This window comes from Primulina tabacum, chromosome 17 (genome assembly GCF_025594145.1).
Source record: "Primulina tabacum isolate GXHZ01 chromosome 17, ASM2559414v2, whole genome shotgun sequence".
Classification (NCBI taxonomy): domain Eukaryota; kingdom Viridiplantae; phylum Streptophyta; class Magnoliopsida; order Lamiales; family Gesneriaceae; genus Primulina; species Primulina tabacum.
The window spans coordinates 21053403-21072118 of record NC_134566.1 but is presented as its reverse complement, the minus strand read 5'-3'; positions in this window follow the sequence as shown (position 1 = coordinate 21072118).

The following is an 18716-nucleotide window of genomic DNA, read 5'->3' as shown; positions in this document are numbered from 1 at the left end:
TTTTAACTTGATCATAATCATTTTCCTTTTTATTTTCCTTTTCCTTTTCCTTTTCCTTTGTTGAATTCAGATCGTTAATTGTGACTTTCCTGATCATGCTCATGAGGGTCGATGGATCCATCTACATAAAACCACAGTACTGGGCGGCGGGAGACACCAGCAACACTCTCACCAGTCAACTGGGCCCGGGCCTATCATGATTCGAATAGAAATACGATCGTCGGGGCTCCCTCTGGGGCCTTTTCCCATAAATGGGCTCCCTCTGGGGCCTTTTCCCCTCACGATATTCCCATTCTTCCGTTACCACAAAACCGTTACCTGTTGACTGTATTACGTATTACTCGTTATAAAGATTATGGTGTGTTGAGTCTATAGACTCACTAGGTGTGATGGATGCAGGTGGTATTGAGGGAGGACTTGATGGGTGATTTGACTGGACTAAAGGCACCCACAACCCGAGGACCAGCGCTACATTTTCCGCATTATGCTTTATGATTTTATTTAAAGATTTTAAGACTATTTACTTATGCTTTTGAGAGATTTTGAGAAGTTTAGTATGGGCTTTACTTTTCAAAATTATTGCTTTTTAGGTTTGGTAATCATGCGACGATTTTATTTTATGACCATTGCACTTGATTTTTTTTAAATGCTAGATGGTTGGTATTTTATTTTAAGGGTTAAAATATTTTATAAAAATATTTTAGTGCAAGCCGAAAATTTTAGAGGAAAAAAAAAATTTCTAGTACTTTTAAAGCAATAAAAAGAGCAGGACGTTTCAATATCAATCTGAAAGGGCAATGTCGAATAACACAATATCAATCAATAACTCAACCAATACATGTACGTATCAATATTCATTCTCGGTACATTTCGACGGCATAACGGTGTAATCTCGCGATACCGGTCAACTCAAACACCAATAATCAATAACAATAACTCATAATTCTCATCATAAGACAATCTACCATGCTGGAACCTGCACAATCTCATACACATATATGCTGGAAAATCGTAATAATCGCATACGGTAACATTTCTTCGATCTGGTTTCAATTCTACATATCTCAACATATCAAGAACACATAATAGAAATCAAATTCTGATTTCTCTCAACATCTCAACTTCAAAACATGCTGAAATGTAGCAATACTTACTTCCTTTGATAGTTTGTAACAAGAGAAGCACAAATATAAGCTCGGATCGAAAATCGGACTGTTAGATTCTTGCTTGAGTAGAATTCTTGTACATGAACCTTAAAGATCCTAAGCTCTCGGTTCTTCCTCCTGAAATTCTGAATGAAGGAATGTATTACAACTCATATATATATCTTGCATGGTGAGGGCAAATGGCTTATTCTTTGTTCAACACGTCTCGCGCATATGCGCGACATCACTCGGCGCATATGCGCGAGACAATATTGTCTCGGCGCATGTCATGCACAATGCCTCGCGCATATGCTTGCCCTCAATCGGCGCATATGCGCGAGGTCCTTCAAATTTCTTCACAACTCTCGGGTACCCTCGCGCATATGCGCCGATTTCTGTCGCGCATATGCGCGAGGTGCTCTGCCCATTTGGCGCATATGCGCCCGGTCTGGTCGCGCATATGCGCGAGACTCATTCCTCGCACAAAATTCCAACTTCTTTCCGGCTCCCCCTGGTCTGATCTGTTCTGTCTATAATCACATAAATTAATTAACGAATCCTTTCAGATTACCTTACTCAACTTCTTGGGCCTTACAGTATGCGTAATTTAGTTAGGAGGAAACGGTTGAGAAGTCTATTTAATTAATGACTCAACCAATTTTCCCCCTAAACATGTGAATTGAAGACTAATCCTGGATAATGAACTGTCGATGGCTTAGACAGAAGGCCTCTTTAAATTCTAGTGTCTGTCAACATGAGAGAGAGAGACCCTTCAATCACTTTATCTATAAAAACATGTAGAGAGGTTAGTTTTACACACAATAAATATCAACATGGCGAAAGCAGGCAGTTCAAATGAGCCGGATCTAGTGAAAGAATTTGTGGAGTCAATGATAGCTTCCCGCAAGGCTGCTTATGAAGATACCGTTTTTTAGAAGACGCTGGCAGTCTGGTCAACGGTTGAAGAGCTTCGGTCCTCCATTGATGGAGGACGAGGCGTTACTGCTAAGGAGATGTCTCTCCTGAAGAAATATCAGCGATTCCTTTATGTCGCTGATGCATCATACGCCTTCTCTGATGATGACGTTTACCTCCTCATGCTCTTAAAAGAGCAGAGGACTCTGAGGAAGATTGCTTCCTCAGATGACTTTTTGCGTACCTCCACCGGTAAGCTGACCGCTTGGTTGCGCAACTAGTTGAGGGCGGTAGAAGATGAAGTTAGGGATGTACTATGCCGTCTATTTGTTCAATAAAATTTTTATTTTGTATTACCGACTTTTCTCTTTATACTTCCATTTATTTCCTGCAATACAAACTAAATACACAAAAGAACTAAATATATCAAGATAAATCAATTAATCCAAGCATATTGCGAAAATGAAAGAACTTAGCCTCTGGTAATGGTTTTGTGAAAATATCGACAGTTTGTTGATCCGTATGAACATATTCAAGCCGTATTTCTTTCTTCATGACGTGTTCTCGGATGAAGTGATGTCTGATATCAATATGTTTTGTCCAAGAGTGCATAACTGGGTTGTATGTGATTGCTATTGTGCTGGTGTTATCGCAGAAAATGGGTGATTCAGTAGCTTGGATGCCATAATCTTTCAATTGTTGTTGTATCCAAAGCATCTGAGCACAACAACTTCCAGCCGCAAGATATTATGCTTCAGCGGTTGATGTAGCTATTGACGTTTGTTTCTTACTAAGCCACGAAATCAATCGTTCGCCTAAAAACTGACATGAACCGCTCGTACTTTTTCTGTCGATCTTGCACCCAGCATAATCTGCGTCTGAGTACCCTACAAGATTAAGACTTAAATCTTTGGGATACCAAAGACCCACATTAGCAGTTCCTTTAAGATATTTAAGGATACGTTTAGAGGCAATAAAATGAGATTGCATAGGTTTAGCTTGAAATCGTGCGCATAAACAAACCGCAAATGTAATGTCCAGTCGGCTGGCAGTCAAGTATAGCAAAGAACCTATTAACTCTCTGTACATTTTTGTGTCCACAGAGATTACCCCTTCATCTTTATCCAGTTTAATTGATGAGCTCATTGGGGTGGAAGCTTGAGAGCAATTTTCCATGTCGAATTTCTTTAGCATATCTCGAGTGTATTTGGCTTGATCGGTAAATATTCCATTTTCGGACTGCTTGACTTGCAATCCTAAAAAGTAATTTAATTCGCCCATCATGCTCATCTCAAATTGCTCCTGCATCATCTTAGAGAATCTCTCACATAGTTTAGGGTTAGTTGATCCAAAAATAATATCGTCCACATATATTTGTAAAAACAATGAATGATCATTTTTTGAGAATGTAAACAATGTTTTATCAACCGTTCCAATTGAGAAACCATGATCAAGCAAGAATTTGGTTAATGTGTCATACCATGCTCTTGGTGCATGCTTCAGTCCATACAGAGCTTTGTCTAATTTGTAAACATAATCAGGAAAACTGTGATTAATAAAACCAGGTGGTTGTTCTACATGAACTTCCTCATTTAATAATCCATTCAAAAATGTAGATTTAACATCCATTTGATATATTTTGAAATCCTTAAATGTTGCAAATGCCAGAAATATTCTTATAGCTTCTAACCTGGCTACAGGGGCAAATGATTCATCAAAGTCTATACCTTCTTCTTGTCTATAGCCCTGAGCTACAAGTCTAGCCTTGTTTCTTTTAATCAAACCGTTTTCATCCATTTTGTTTCTGAATACCCATCTAGTTCCAATCACATGAGTGTTATTAGGCCGAGGGACTAGATGCCAAACTTTACTTCTTTCAAACTGATTAAGTTCTTCTTGCATGGCCTCTATCCAATTTGAGTCAAGTAATGCATCATCAATTTTCTTAGGTTCTATCTGAGAAACAAATGCAGCATGCATAACTTCATTTATCATTTGATTTCTAGTTCTAAGAGGAGCAGTAGGGTTACCGATGATCAGCTCAAGTGGATTATCCTTTTTCCACTGGAGACATGGTCCATATGGATTTAGTTCGGTAGGTTGAATAATTTCTTCTTCTTGCTCCAGTGCTACTTCCATCTGCGTTTGTTGGATGTCCTTCGGTTCGTTCACCTGTTGAGTTTGTTCTTGAGCGATTGATTTTTCTTTTGATGTGATTCCCCTTATTTTTCTCAGATCTACCTCATCATCACTGCTTGCTTCAAGATTAGTTGCATCAAGATTATTTATTAAATCATGTATACTGTTACTATTGTTGTCATGACATATAGATGATTCATCAAATACGATGTGTATAGATTCTTCAACAATGAGAGTTCTTTGGTTATAAACTTTGTATGCTTTGCTCACTACTGAATATCCTAAAAAGGTGTCATTATCAGCTTTAACATCAAAAGCGGTGAGATGTGTTTTGCCATTAATGTGAATGAAACACTTACAACCAAAGATGCGAAAGTATCCAACTTCTGGCTGCTTGCCGGTCCAAATTTCATATGGAGTTTTCTCATGATTTTTATTGATCATGGACCGGTTTTGAGTATAACAGGCTGTGTTGATGGCTTCAGCCCAAAACCTTTGTGAGATACCAGATTCGACTAGCATGGTTCTAGTTGCTTCCTTCAATGTGCGGTTTTTTCTTTCAGCTACTCCGTTTTGTTGAGGTGATCTTGCTGCTGATAATTCATGTTTTATGCCATGATCTTCAAGATAGGATGAGAGGAATCGGTTTAGAAATTCAGTTCCTCTGTCACTCCTGATTCTGTCAACTGCTTCACTTTTCTCATTTTGAAGTCTTTTGAGCAGCTTGATTAGTTGATCAGTGGTTTGGTCTTTGGAGTTTAGAAATGTTACCCATGTAAATCTGGAGAAATCATCTATCACTATGAGAGTGTATTTTTTTCCCCCTAGGCTTGTTACGGGTATTGGTCCGAACAAGTCCATATGAAGAAGTTCCAGGCATCTTGCTGATGAGTTTCTTCCTTTGCTCTTGAATGTTGACCGGACTTGTTTACCTAACTGACAAGCATTGCAAATTCTATCTTTGGCAAAATCAATGTTAGGCAATCCAGATACCAATTTAAGTTTGCTGATAGTGGCAATAGATTTGAAATTAAGATGGTTGAGTCGTTTATGCCAAAGCCAATTTTTATTTCCATTTAAGACGACAAAACAGGTAGGTGCGCTAAGACAGTCATCATTCCATTTAACTTTGTATGTATTTTGCTCTCTATGACCAGTTAACATGATATTACCTACCGCGGTTTTGACAGTACAAATAAGTTTTTGAAATTCTACGGTGTAACCACTGTCACATAGTTGGCTTGTGCTTATCATGTTATAACATAGATTCTTTACAAGAAATACATCTCTAATAATAACTTTACCGTGGATAATCTTACCCTTACCAACAGCTTTACCTTTAGAATTGTCACCGAAGGTGATTGTTGGACCTTTGTAGCTGATTACTTCTGACAGGAGATCTTTGCTTCCAATCATGTGTCTAGAACAGCCACTATCCAAGAACCAGATTGATTCCTCCAAGTTCCTTTTCTTTGACACCTAACATTATTGAAAAGAGAGATTGGTACCTTTTCCTATTTGGGTCCTGAGCTTATTAGACCCTTAGGAATCCACACTTGAATTATCCTGAAGGATTTTTCATGATGTGTCCTAAGGAAGGAGCTGTTATGTGCATAATCAGTTGGTGTATGCAGTGTCTTTTTCTTTCCAGTATGTTGTTTAGACCATCTGTCATTCTCACTCAACCGGTATCTCTTTTGAACAGGTCGGCTATTGTGGTAATGGTTCGGTCTAGTTTTTGAATGATTTCCGGTTGATCCTGACTTTCTGCTGGCCCAACCTGAATCGTTGTGAACGATTGTATTAGCCCTGCGTCTGAGCCATGATCGGTTGGTTTTACCATTCTCAATTCGACGTATCCTAAACCACATCGCCTTCTGTTATTTTCAAGATTTACATTCTGAGTTCCTTGATCTTCAGGTTTATCATGTTCATATACCGTACTAGATCTGACAAATTTAATTGGTTTTAAATTGCCTTTTTCTAGTAGCGGTTGAGTTTGTGCTCCTGAGGTGCTGCATTCATTAATGCTATAACCTAGCCCGGTTCTGTCTTTGGCTGGCTTCTGCATTTCTTGCATCCTATTCAGAGAAACAGATGACTTGTTTCAAGTGTTAACTGTATTTATCAACCGTTTGTTTTCTTTCAAAGTAGCATAGAACAATCTTTGCAGATCATCATTCTCAGACGTTAGCAGACTTAACTTTACTTTCAAACTGTTAACCTCTTTTTGCTGCGAACAGCTAGAGAGAGTTAACTTGTTTTCCAAGTTTTGTTTTTCTGTTTTGGCTTCATTGAACTACTGTGATAGCCTCTTAAACTCATCTACCATGTCGTGAAGTGCGGTGACAAGATCTTCTCGTGTAAATTCATCAAAGTTAAAGTCAAATACCATTTCATCAGTAGATTCTTGATCTTCTTTTGCCATGAGACACTCTACTTTCTCATCCTCGCTTTCACTTGAAGATTCTTCAGAAATAGATTTTTCAGATTCTGATTCAGCCCATTTGCTTTTGTCTTCTTCTGCAACTAGGACTCACTGACTCTTTTTTTTTATGAATCTTTTTTTGTCTTTAACTCGTCTTCTGTCACCTGATTTCTTTTCATCTTTTCTTGGCCTGTTGCATTCTGCAATAAAGTTTCCTCTCTTTCCAAAGTTAAAACAAGCTTGACCATCATCAGTATGGTCTTGTTGAAGTGAGGTTTATTCATCTGTAATTGATTCTTACGCATAAATTTACTGAATTTTTTAACGAATAAAGACATGTCTTCATTTCTTAATTGCTCGGCCGATTTCTTACTTGAGGACTCTTCGACCGGAAGAGTCACTATGGTAGCTGGCAGTGCCTTTGTTTGTTGCGATGTGGATGGATCCTCTTCAGTTCGTATTCCTAGCTCGAACTCATATGCTTTAAGGTCGGCGAAGAGATCATGAAGTTCTAGTTTGTTCAGATCTTTTGATTCTCGCATTGCTATAGTCTTTACATCCCATTCTCTGGAAAGAGCTCGCAAAACCTTTAAAGCAATTTCTCTGTTGGAATATTCTTTCCCGAGTGAGGTGAGTTCGAGATGATACTGCTGAACCGTTCGTCAAATTCTGCAAGAGTTTCTCCTGGCTTCATCTTTGCGTTGTCGAACTTCTGGATAGCCACAGTCAACTTGTTTTCCTTAGTCTGATCATTGCCTTCGCATAGTTGAGTAAGTTTTTCCTATATTTCCTTCGCAGTAGTGCAGGTCTTGATCTTGGCGAACATATTCTTGTCCAGAGTTTTATAGAGAATATCTTTCGCAACGTTATCCAAATTTGCCTTCTTTTTATCCTCGGCTGTCCATTCATATATGTGCTTTTCAACCATCTGAGGAGCACCTTCAGTTATTGTTGCAGCTGTATTCACCTTTAGAATTCTCATTGGCCCGTCAGTGATGACATACCACATATCGTCATCTTGGGCTGCCAAATGTGCCTGCATGTGAATTTTTCAATCGTCATAATCTTCTTTAGAGAACATTGGAATTTTATTGAAAGAAGCCATAAGTGAGTGAAAATATATCAGTGTTTGAGAAAACCCCGCTCTGATATCACTTGTTGGGATCGGGAAAGAGTTAGAGGGGGGGTGAATGAACTCTTTCAAATTTTCTTATTTAAAATTATTTTTTCAAACGTTTTTAGGCGGTTGAAAATTCTTTCTCAAACGGTTGGAAACTTGAACCACTGACGAGTGCGGAAAAAGGTTCACAATTTCCAATGACGGTTTAAACTCTTTTAGCAAACTTGACAAATTGCGGTTAAAAAGGTAAGAGCTTGCGATAAGTAAATGACACAAGATTTTTATGGATGTTCGGAGATTTGAATACTCCTACGTCACCCCTTCTTCCTTTTCCAGGAAGGATTCCACTAAAAGACTTTGGCTTTACAACATATTTGCAACAGCCCACTCCAATTAGGACTTATCCCACTGCCTGAATTGGAACTCTTAGTGATCACTTTACATTTCTTGATATTAAGAACACTCAGTTCACCAGATAACAAGACTTGATCTAATAACCAACAGGTTACTGATGAGAATAAACGGTTTGGTGTGAGTAGCACGAAAATGATCCTAAGATGATCAAATGATTTTCTGTTGAAAGCGTGCTGATTTGAGCGAAGATGTAGAACCCGTAAATCAGTCTACGTATAAGCCATGCATAATTCTAGATTTTTAAATTTAATTGACTTCATTGCATAATTATTTTAAATGCATTTGTTTGAAGTTAATTATTTATTATTTCAGTTCAGTAGTTTGATTTTTTAGCATTTCAGTTATTTCAATGAGGCCGGACTGGAGTTGGAGTTTTGAGATAGAATTTAAGATACAGAAAATATTTACAGAAGTTAATTTAGCTAGCAAGTAAGTTCATTTAAGTTAGAAAGGGAGGTTTGAGGATTTAATTTAATTATTTGAGGTGATTAAGAAATGAGCTCATTTAAGTTACTTAATTAAGGGGTTAGCTCACTAAATTAATTAAAGGATTAGTAAGGCTTTTAAGGGTTATTAAATTACTAGATAATCAATTTCTCCCTACCATTTATCATGCATTTTCGGCCACACCCCTAGAAGAACAAACTAGGACTTGCCAACTCACCTTTGACCCATTCTTGGTTGATTAGCATGCTAATTCTTTTAGCTATTTTTCCACCTTAATTAATTAATAATAGACCACTATCCTAACCCTTGTTTGGCATGATAAAATCGGCCACTATACTCTAGAATCACCCAAGAGATCATTTGATAGCAATTCAAATTCAAAATTCAAATGCATGAAGACTTGGTCTTGATATGATCCTTATATCTTGCACCATCCTCCTCACCCCTCATAACCACTCCATCACACTCCCTCCCCACCGAAATCAGACCCCTTTTCAGTAGAAAAAACGTGAGTAATAGCTAGGGAGAAAGGGAGAAAAAAATCGAGAACTAGAAAGAACAAGAGAAGCGCTCCATCTCCTCCGTGCCGCGTCGTCGTCGTTTCGTTCGTTTTCTTTCGCAACGAAACCAGGCATGTCTAGATTTCTTTCAAACCTCAATTAAGTCATATTATCAATTATTTTTCAGTATATGATCATGTTTATTCAAGCAAAAACCGAGATACATGTCAAAACATTTTGAAACAACACATGCAGAATTTTTGATATTCCTTGGCAAGCTTCACGTTTTTCTTGGTTTGTGAGTTTCAGGTGATTGGTTCGACTCCAGGCTTCCAAGGCGACTTATATACATGTAATAGGATGCATTAGGACCACATTTGTCCATCGGTTTCAGCCCATGCTCGCTGGAATGCAAGAAATGACAGCAACACCATTTGTGTCCTTTTTGAGTTCGAAAATTCAGTTTGGTTGTCAAGGAGGAAGGATCTGATCTTGGCTGCCCCAAGGGCCTATAGCCATGGTTGGATCACTCCCCTAGCATGTCTAAGACGTGACTAAGTTGCTCTTTTGGTGGCTTGGTCCATGGTTCATCGGTTTTTAATAAAAACATCACAATAGCCCCTATACCCCTTCGGCTACTTCGGTTGGACAGCTTTCGGTTCGTTTCTTTTGGTTGCTTGGTATGGATCTTGGTTGGCCTATGGCCCTTAGCCACGGTTCATATCATGCTCCTAGATGTCTAGATCATGCCATGGTCAATCAAATGGCCACTGGAACGACGCAAGACATCGATCTAAGCAAAACACTACACACGCATGCACGTTGGCTCACGGTTAGACCCTTCGGTTGAGTTTTGGTATGATGCGGATTGTAGCTGGCCTAGGGCCCTTAGCCATGGTTCAAATCATTCCTTGGGATGTTGGTAAGAGTCTCTGGTCGGTGGTTCACGCCCCAATGGCCGGTAGTCTCGAAAACAACACAAGTTACACGGGTGTGCAGCTGCTGGAAATTTACAGCAAGTTGCTGTGTCGTTTAGAAGGCTCGTTCGAGTTCTTGGTTGGCTTTTAGCCCATGGCCTTGGACTGTACAGTGCCTCATTGAGTTAGGAAGGTCATGTTTTTGACCGTTTGTCATTTGGATCATTTTTGAGGTCGTACGAGAATTTACGGTGCGATGTGCCAAATTGACTCTCGAAAGAGCGTTTCGTGTTTTGGCCTCCATTCCACCTAGATTTCGACCCTATCATTTTAGGAGCATCATTTTACGATTTTTCAGCGTATTTTAATCATGACTATACATCGGTTTGGTGTCGGTTTAGGTTGGCTCGGAGTCATGATTAAATGCGAAGTCATTAGGCGTCATAGTCGCATCTTTTGAACGTAAATTGCATAGTTGGTCAAGTTTAAGCTATTGCATATTTTTCATGGCACAGTTAGGTTGCAGCGAGCCTGGGGACGATCCAATCCAGTTGGTAAAATTACAGGATTTTTCATTACGTCAGTTAATTATATTACGTGCATTAAACAGAAAATGATTATTTTTGAGATTTATGCGATATGGCTTGTGGTTCATTCACTATGTGGGAGTGTTATTTTATACGGTCGCCAGTGACCGATCAGTTCAGTATGGTACCACTCGGTCGCCAGTGACCGGCCAGCTCAGTTCAGTTTCAGCCTCCCCGGTAGCCAGTTACCGATCAGTTCAGCTTAGTGCAGTGGCCACAGGCGTAAAACATAATCTCAATAGAAAATTTTACCAGTTATTTCAGTACAGGCTCCAAGGAGCAAATATTTTTACAGTGATTTTCAGTTCAGTTATGCACGTATTATAATTGCTCAGCACAGATTATTTGCAGCATGCCTCAGGACAGGATATGTTAACTCATGCATATTTTAATTCAGATTTTCACTCGTTACCTGTGATATATGCATGCTGAGTCTTTAGGCTCACTAGAATTGATTGTTGTAGGTACTGATGAGGCCAGGGCCGAGGGCGGGGACCAGTGAGCCAGCTTGGGTCGGCAGTAGTGGCACCCGAAGACCTCAGAGCAGCAGTTGTTATTTTATTCCGCAAACATTTTTATCAGTCGTTGAATTATTTTTAAATTGTGATTTTTGGCAAACTTTATTTCCTTCCGCTGCAATATTTTGAAATATTGAACTTAATTCACCAGTGATTTTATGAATAAGGCCATTTAAGTTCTTTTAAAAAGAAAATTTTTAATTTTCCGCAAATTTTCAAGCAAGAAGTTTTAGGGCCTTTGTAGAAGAAGTATGTAAACTTTTAGGAGCGCTCGGAGATCTTTTTAAGTATGCAAGCCAGCTGTTATGATTCAATTGTGAGTTGAAAGACCTAGTTCTGCTTAGCACACTCTTCCGTTAATACACGATTTCCTTAACAGTCTGGAAGGACATAGCAACATTAACCTGATTCTCTGAACATATGAGTCGTTGTCGTCTTTATGAGCATTAAATGTTCTTTAATGAACGCATTTAATCTTCCTTTTGCTCAGCACCGTTCTGAAGTGCTTTTCCTGAGGAGTTCCTTTTATAGTAACTGTATTTAGCATCAGAACATGCAGTCTATACTTGATCTCTCTTCTTTGGGATAGGATCATAAATGCGGATCAATCTTGGAGCAGATGTATATATGTTGACTTCAAGATGGTGTAATACTTCGAATGTATTAAACCGGTTAGAAAATGTCTTTGAGTAATAAATGGTCCTTTAAATGATCCGGTTCTGATAAGCGGTTGAAACTCCTTTTAGCTTTGGCCGGTTAGAAAGATACACCATTATTTGAGTTGGACGGTTGAACTGATATATGTCACATATATGAACCGCAGTGCCGTCTTGTTTTTGTCATACGCCAAAATTTTTGGGAATAATATTTTCTTCAACACTTCTAGATAGAAGGAATGACGTAGGAGTGATTGAAATCTCCAAACATCCATAAATATTGTGTCTCTTAATTTCAGTTTTATTCTATCAGTCAGTCAATTTATTTTCGCACTTTCATTATTTAACTGATTGACATTAACATAACAAGATTACCGAGTTCAGTTTATCACTAAACTAAAAGAAAAAGGAAAAAGAGAGAGGAGATCCTAAGTTGAAGGAATATAAGCAATTTAATCTTAATAACAGTACGCAGTAGTACTACACACGGGTTAGGCATTAAATGGTGTTAGAAAGATGTGGGCCTGGACCACACGTGGGTTTAGGTTTGGGGTCCAATTATGTGGTACTTCGACAAAAGTAAGGCCCACCTACTTACCTTCGGGTTTCTCTGGCCGTCAATGATTATCTAGTTTGAACCACACTTCATACGTGTTTTATTATTTTCCACTCTCTTAGATCTTAATAAATATAGATTATATTATATCACCACGACGACGACGTCGATCATGATAATAATAATAATAATAATAATAATAATAATAATAATAATAATCTATATTATCTATACTATATCTATAATATATTATTAAGTTTGAAACCCTTAGAGTAACTACCTTAGAGGACATCAAAATATTTAATTTCATAATTACCCTTCTTATCCTACTAAAAACTTTCTCAAGTCACTTCATAGTTTACATAAAAAAATTTAACAAAACTTTTCTCTAAATCAAACAACTATTCTAGATTCAAAATAATCTCATACTAATTTTTAATATTATTTGATCAAGTTAAAAATAATAATAACACATGCAACGTATGTGCATTTTTTAATAGTAATAATAATAATATTGGACGAATAATAATAGATGAAAATAATAATAATAAGCAACCCCATTTTCCGGACTTTTTTCAGTTATTATAATATTTTACCTAAAATGAAAGGATCAAATTTCAGTTTTAGATCCTGAAATTTATCATGTGAATTTTTATAAAAATACAAGAGACTTGTAATAATAATTTATAATATTGAAAAGATTGTTGGAGAGCATTGATAAAGCCATTTTCGCTTTCACATTTCAGTAAGGTAGATTCGATGCTTGAGATTAATAGTCATCCATATATCCTAGTCAATTATAGTATTGCCAAATAATAAATTATACTGTAATTTATTGATATATGAGATGGTAAATTATAATTAATTAATTAATAATAATACATTTGTGTAAATGAGATAAAAAGAATGCAAATTCTTGGACACAATTATTTTTTTTAGTACTCAATAATTTTTTTCTTCAAACAATATATATTTTTCCAAACTAGAGTCATCGGAGTCATATATTTTAGAGATGCGTAGGAATAAAAGGTTTAGCCCAGCTTAGTGTTCAAATAGCGTTTTCTCTCACCCAAAATATATTGGAAGTTTAAAATATTTTGTTTCGACTTTCGAAATTTTCTTTGTGTCTTTTATTAATTTAAACATCCATAGGATGTTTATAATTATCACCTTTGTGTACATAACCGTGGACGTCAAACCAGATCGGGATTAACAGAATTGGTTCTTCTTGTATATCCCTTAGAACGAAACTTCCTCGTTTGATTGCTTAATTAAATCCACGATGGGAAACTGAATTCCTTGTTTATATCGTACTAAAAATAAAAAAACAATTTCTTTTTGAGAATAAGACACCTAAATTTCAGAAACCTGGACTAAGTGTGGTGGCAACGAGGCGGCAACGGAGGGAAGTGATTGGACGAATTTTTTTCTCAAAATTCTTGAGATGTCCGAGAGGTATATTGAGGAGAGGAGAGCGATTTTGTTGTGTATTTTATGTTGGACAAAAACTTGTGTGAGACGGTTTCACGGGCCGTATTTTGTGAGATTGATCTCTTATTTGGGTCATCCATGAAAGAGTATTGCTTTTTATACTAATAGTATTACTTTTTATTGTGAATATCGGTAGGATTGACCCGTCTCAAAGATAAATATTTGTGAGACCGTCTCATAAGAGACCTACTTTTTATGTTGTCTGTTGTGTTATCAACTTTTGATAATATATTTTTTAAAATACACAAGTCCTATGTCACTAGGATTTCTAACCCTAGTGTTCTTAGAGCTCTTAATTTTCATTAATTAAACTCTCATATTATTATATCATGTATTAATCAATTTTTGATAATGCATGATATATTTTATATACGCAATTTTATATCTCCATGTACGTATACACACACACATACATGTACACATGCATATTACATTATATGCATAGACAAATTAGTTAAAATTAGATAATCATTATTTAATTTTTTTAATTAAATTATTAGTTAATAAATTCTAGACCCCTCTGTAATCTTTTATGAAATTTTGTACATATTAGTTGTAGTGCTAAAAAACAAGTACACGTAAATTCCATACATAATTGTTAACTTATTGATTTAATTAATAATTTAGGCGATGCATGCTATTTGTTAAATTGTTTTAAATATACATTTATTTGTTTTAATATGCAAATTAAAATATTTTCTCGATTTTTAGTTTTCAGACGAATATTTGATGTCAAACCGGGAAAAGAGACCAAGACATTTGAGGTGTTAAAAATTTAATGTTGTATCTTATTTTAAGCCGATAAATTGGGTATTTTAAAGAATTTACGAATTTTAACATTTAAGTGCTAAATTTAATTTATTGAGTGAAATAAAAGTATGTTAAGCATTTTAATTAGGAAAATTAGAAAGTAAGAGATTTAAATCGTTTCACTCGGGATACAATATTTTAATAAGTAACTTATGTCATAATTAATTAATTTAGTTAGTATTTAATTATGGGTAGAATTTAGGATTTTTAGGAATTTTAAATTGTCAAATACTAAAAGTTGGGGGGCTTAATTAGTAATTAAAACTTTGAGAAATTATCCTAAAATCCTAGTTAATATTTTTATTTAATATAAGGGGAGATTTCTACCCTAGAATCCTCATTCTCACGCCTCTCACACAACACATACCAAGAACATACACTAAACACACACACTTACACACAATCGGCCGAAACCTAGCCTAAGGTTGGAGGACTTTTTTCAATTCTTCTTCAAACAGCACCTTTAGCCGATCACCACACTACATTTCCTGAATATTTTAGCCACTTTTGAAGCAATAAAACAAAGCAAACCATCTTCGTCCGGCCTCTGTTCTTCTTCGCATCGGTTTTCGATATTTCGTGTGTTTAAAACGTAAAGGCATGTCTAAACCTTTATTTTATGCATCGATCATGTTACTTACTGTATTTTAATACAAAATATGCATGAAAATTTGTTGGTTTGATTATACAAATGCTAGAACGTTATTAAAATTGTTTTCGATATATAATATGCATGAAATCGCCGGCTTCGCTGGACCGATCCTGTGGCTTGCTGCTACGTATGGTTACATTATGTGACGTTTTTAGGTGTCATTAGGTGGTCTGGGATGGGATGATAGGCCGCTGGTGCATAAATAGTCAAAGAAACATCACAGCCACGCATAAGGGCTGGTCGTGGGTTTCACGTCGGGTTTGCATGTATGGATGGACCAGGGTAATCCTGGTATGGGTTGGTTCAGGCCTAGTTGGCTAGAATAAGGGCTGGAGTCGTGAATTCCATGTTGCGCACATGAAGGAGGTTTGCGCGACTAAGGTATGTCTTGTGTTGTTTAGCGGCTGTGCATGTGTCATGTGCTGGAAAGGGTCAAACCATAGTCATAAGTGAAGTCTAAGGGTAGATTCTAGGGCTTGGTTCGAGTTATAATCGATAGGAAATCTTACGGAACGCATAAGTTCCATAGTGTCACTCTATGGGGCAGCTTGTGTTGTCATGCACTACAAGAAAAAAGCCTAAAGACAACAGTTTTTAACCGTTGTCGTAATGTAACGTCCGAAAAACCAACCTACGTAAACCACATGCATGAAAAATTATTTTAATTGTTTAATTATTTTATTTAATTGATTTTAATGCTAGCATGTTATTTATTATATGATTATATGATATGATCGCATGATTAAATGATGATATGACATGATTTCATGAAAATAAGGATTTTATCTCAATATTCGATAATAGGCAAGGGAAAGGAGACCGAGGACGACCAAGACAAGAATATTTATTTTTCATTAAATAATGGCAAGGCTTCCTAATATGATTAAAAATGACTTAATTTTTCTAAAAATGTTGAAGTTCGAATTATTTTACGACTCGAGCTCGATTTTTCCCAGAAAGCCGGTTTTGGGCAAACAAAGAGTTTAAAAGAACAAAAATATTATTTTATGGAAAATAATTTTAAAAACTTTTATTATTTAATCAATTAAGTGTTATTGAGCCCAATTTAATTAATTAAATAGGCCCAATTATCCTTAAGCTTGCAAGACCAAAACCAAAGCCCGTTAGCTTGTTAATTAAATTATAAATAAGTGGCTTAGGTATTCTAAACCTCATAAATCACCTCCATCAGCAGCCGTGCACTCCTCACACATACCACCATATTTTTCGAAAATATCTAGAGGAGAAAAGCTTGTGTTCTTCGTCGTCCGGTCGAACGTCGTATCCTCGCTGAAGATCGCATATTCGAGCGTTATAAAGGCAAAGGCACGTTCCTAAACCCTTTTTTTAAACATCATACAAATCATAATATGCTTGATTTAATTGTTATGCATGAAAATTATGCTTGTTAAAATATTTTTACGGTAGATCGTATATTTTCAAAAACGCGACATTTTTACGATTTTATGAAAAACGTTTTTGAATCCAACGAGTACGCTGCCAATACATGATAAAATATGATAGAATTATGTTCAAAACATGAGAAGTTCAATGGGAAAAGGCAGCTGGAACTGTAGGAAAGAAGAAAGGAGAAGAACCGTAGGTTCATGGTTTGTGCAATCTCCAAGTGGTTCGATCACTATACATGGGGCTTAGAGGTTCGTCCACGTCTCATCCAGGGGTAGTGGGGGGTCTCGGTCTAGGGTCAGGAAGGTTCCTAGACTCACGCGTAGCCTTGGAGGATTACCATGGATAAAGGACTCCTCGCGCGATGGGTTGCAAGGGACAACAGCCAAGGGGGCTTTCTGCTGGGGCTGGTTGGCTCGAGAGAACGTGAGGGATGCATGGTACGCACAGTTGCTATTTTCCTGAACCATGTGGCTCGCGCGCGGGTTATATTGTCTGGGCTAGTCAAAGTTGGGTCTGGGCGTGGTCCAGTGATGGTCAAGGTCAGTTGGGCTCGGTGGTGGCTCAGCTGGAAGAGCCCTTGCTAGCTAGGTGTCCTGGGCGTAGTGGGCAGCATGTGCGCAGGTTCTGTAGTTGGGTTCTAGTAGAGATTGAGCAAGCTAGGGCTAGGTTATTTGAGCTGGGCTTGGTCAGGAGGGTGCCTAGATGGGTTGGCTAGGGTTTGGCTCGAGGTGGCTTGGGCGTGGCTCGAGTAAATAAGGAGATGGCTCAGGTTGATCGTTTAAGGATCAATTTCGAAAATTAAAGAACTAAAATTGAATCCATGGGTCCACGGGCGTGAATCATAATGATGCAAACGTGGTTGGTCAAGCACCAAAGAAGGCATGAGAGTCGTTGGAGTTGCCCGAAGGACCTATAACGAGGGGCCGTAGCAAGAAGTTTAAAGAAGCACTTCAAGGATTCATGGTGAACTACCAAGGAAGTTCAATAAATGGGGTGTCTAAATTAGAGGAACTTGAGGAACATGGACACAATGATGGAAGTGTTTGGACTGTAATTCAAGTGCTAAAAGACCATGAGGACAGCAGCACGCGCGCCCCCGCGCCTGAAGCGGTGCAGCCGCGTGTTTCGGCGCTGCCGCGCGCACGGGTAGAACAAGGCGCGCCCCCGCGCGTGTTTCGGCGCTACCGCGCGCACCCGGCTGGAATGTGCAGAACATGGCGTGCCATCGCGCGAGATCACGCGCTACCGCGCGCAGTTCCGTGTAAAACTTTGTTGCCAACTCTTTTGATGACTTTTTTACACTACTTTTTATTATTTTATTGTATTTATATGCATTGTATCAACCAAAAACGTGGATAAATCAGATTGATATCAAATTATTGGAGATTTCTCTCAATATTCAAGGCATTTTGCTTTGATCTTCAACACAAATCAAACTTATCAGAGATTGTATCTTTGTGGCGTTTGTCGATTGTTTTTCGCACAGATTGTCAAAACAAGTTCTTTGAAGGTTCGTTTGAAATTCGATTGTTATCATCGTTGATATTTGTTGCTAAATGTTAATCGCTTAGAGGTGAATATCAAAAATCTTTGCTTGTTTCAAAAGATAGGGACAACACAATCGATCCTTGTTTGATATTGAATTGAGGGCGCGATTCTAATAATTGTGTTTTCTTTCATTCGTACGAGGATTCGTATTATTTGGTATCAGAGCTTCTGTTTCTGTTTGATTCAAGTAAGTTATCGTTGTTTTTGTTATTTTCAGAACTGTCTAAAATTTCGTTCCGATCTCAGATCTGTGGTATCCTTTTGTTTCTATTGTCAAATCTTTACATATATAAAAAAATATATAAGAAAAAAAAACATAAATTTCGTTCTGTTATCAGATCTGTGTTATTCCTTCGTTTCTGTTTTCAGATCTGTGTTATCCTTTGTTATGTTTTCAAATCTGTGTTATTCTAGTGTTCTTGGCTTTGTTCAATCCAAGCGAGACAGTTGCAAGTGTTCACAA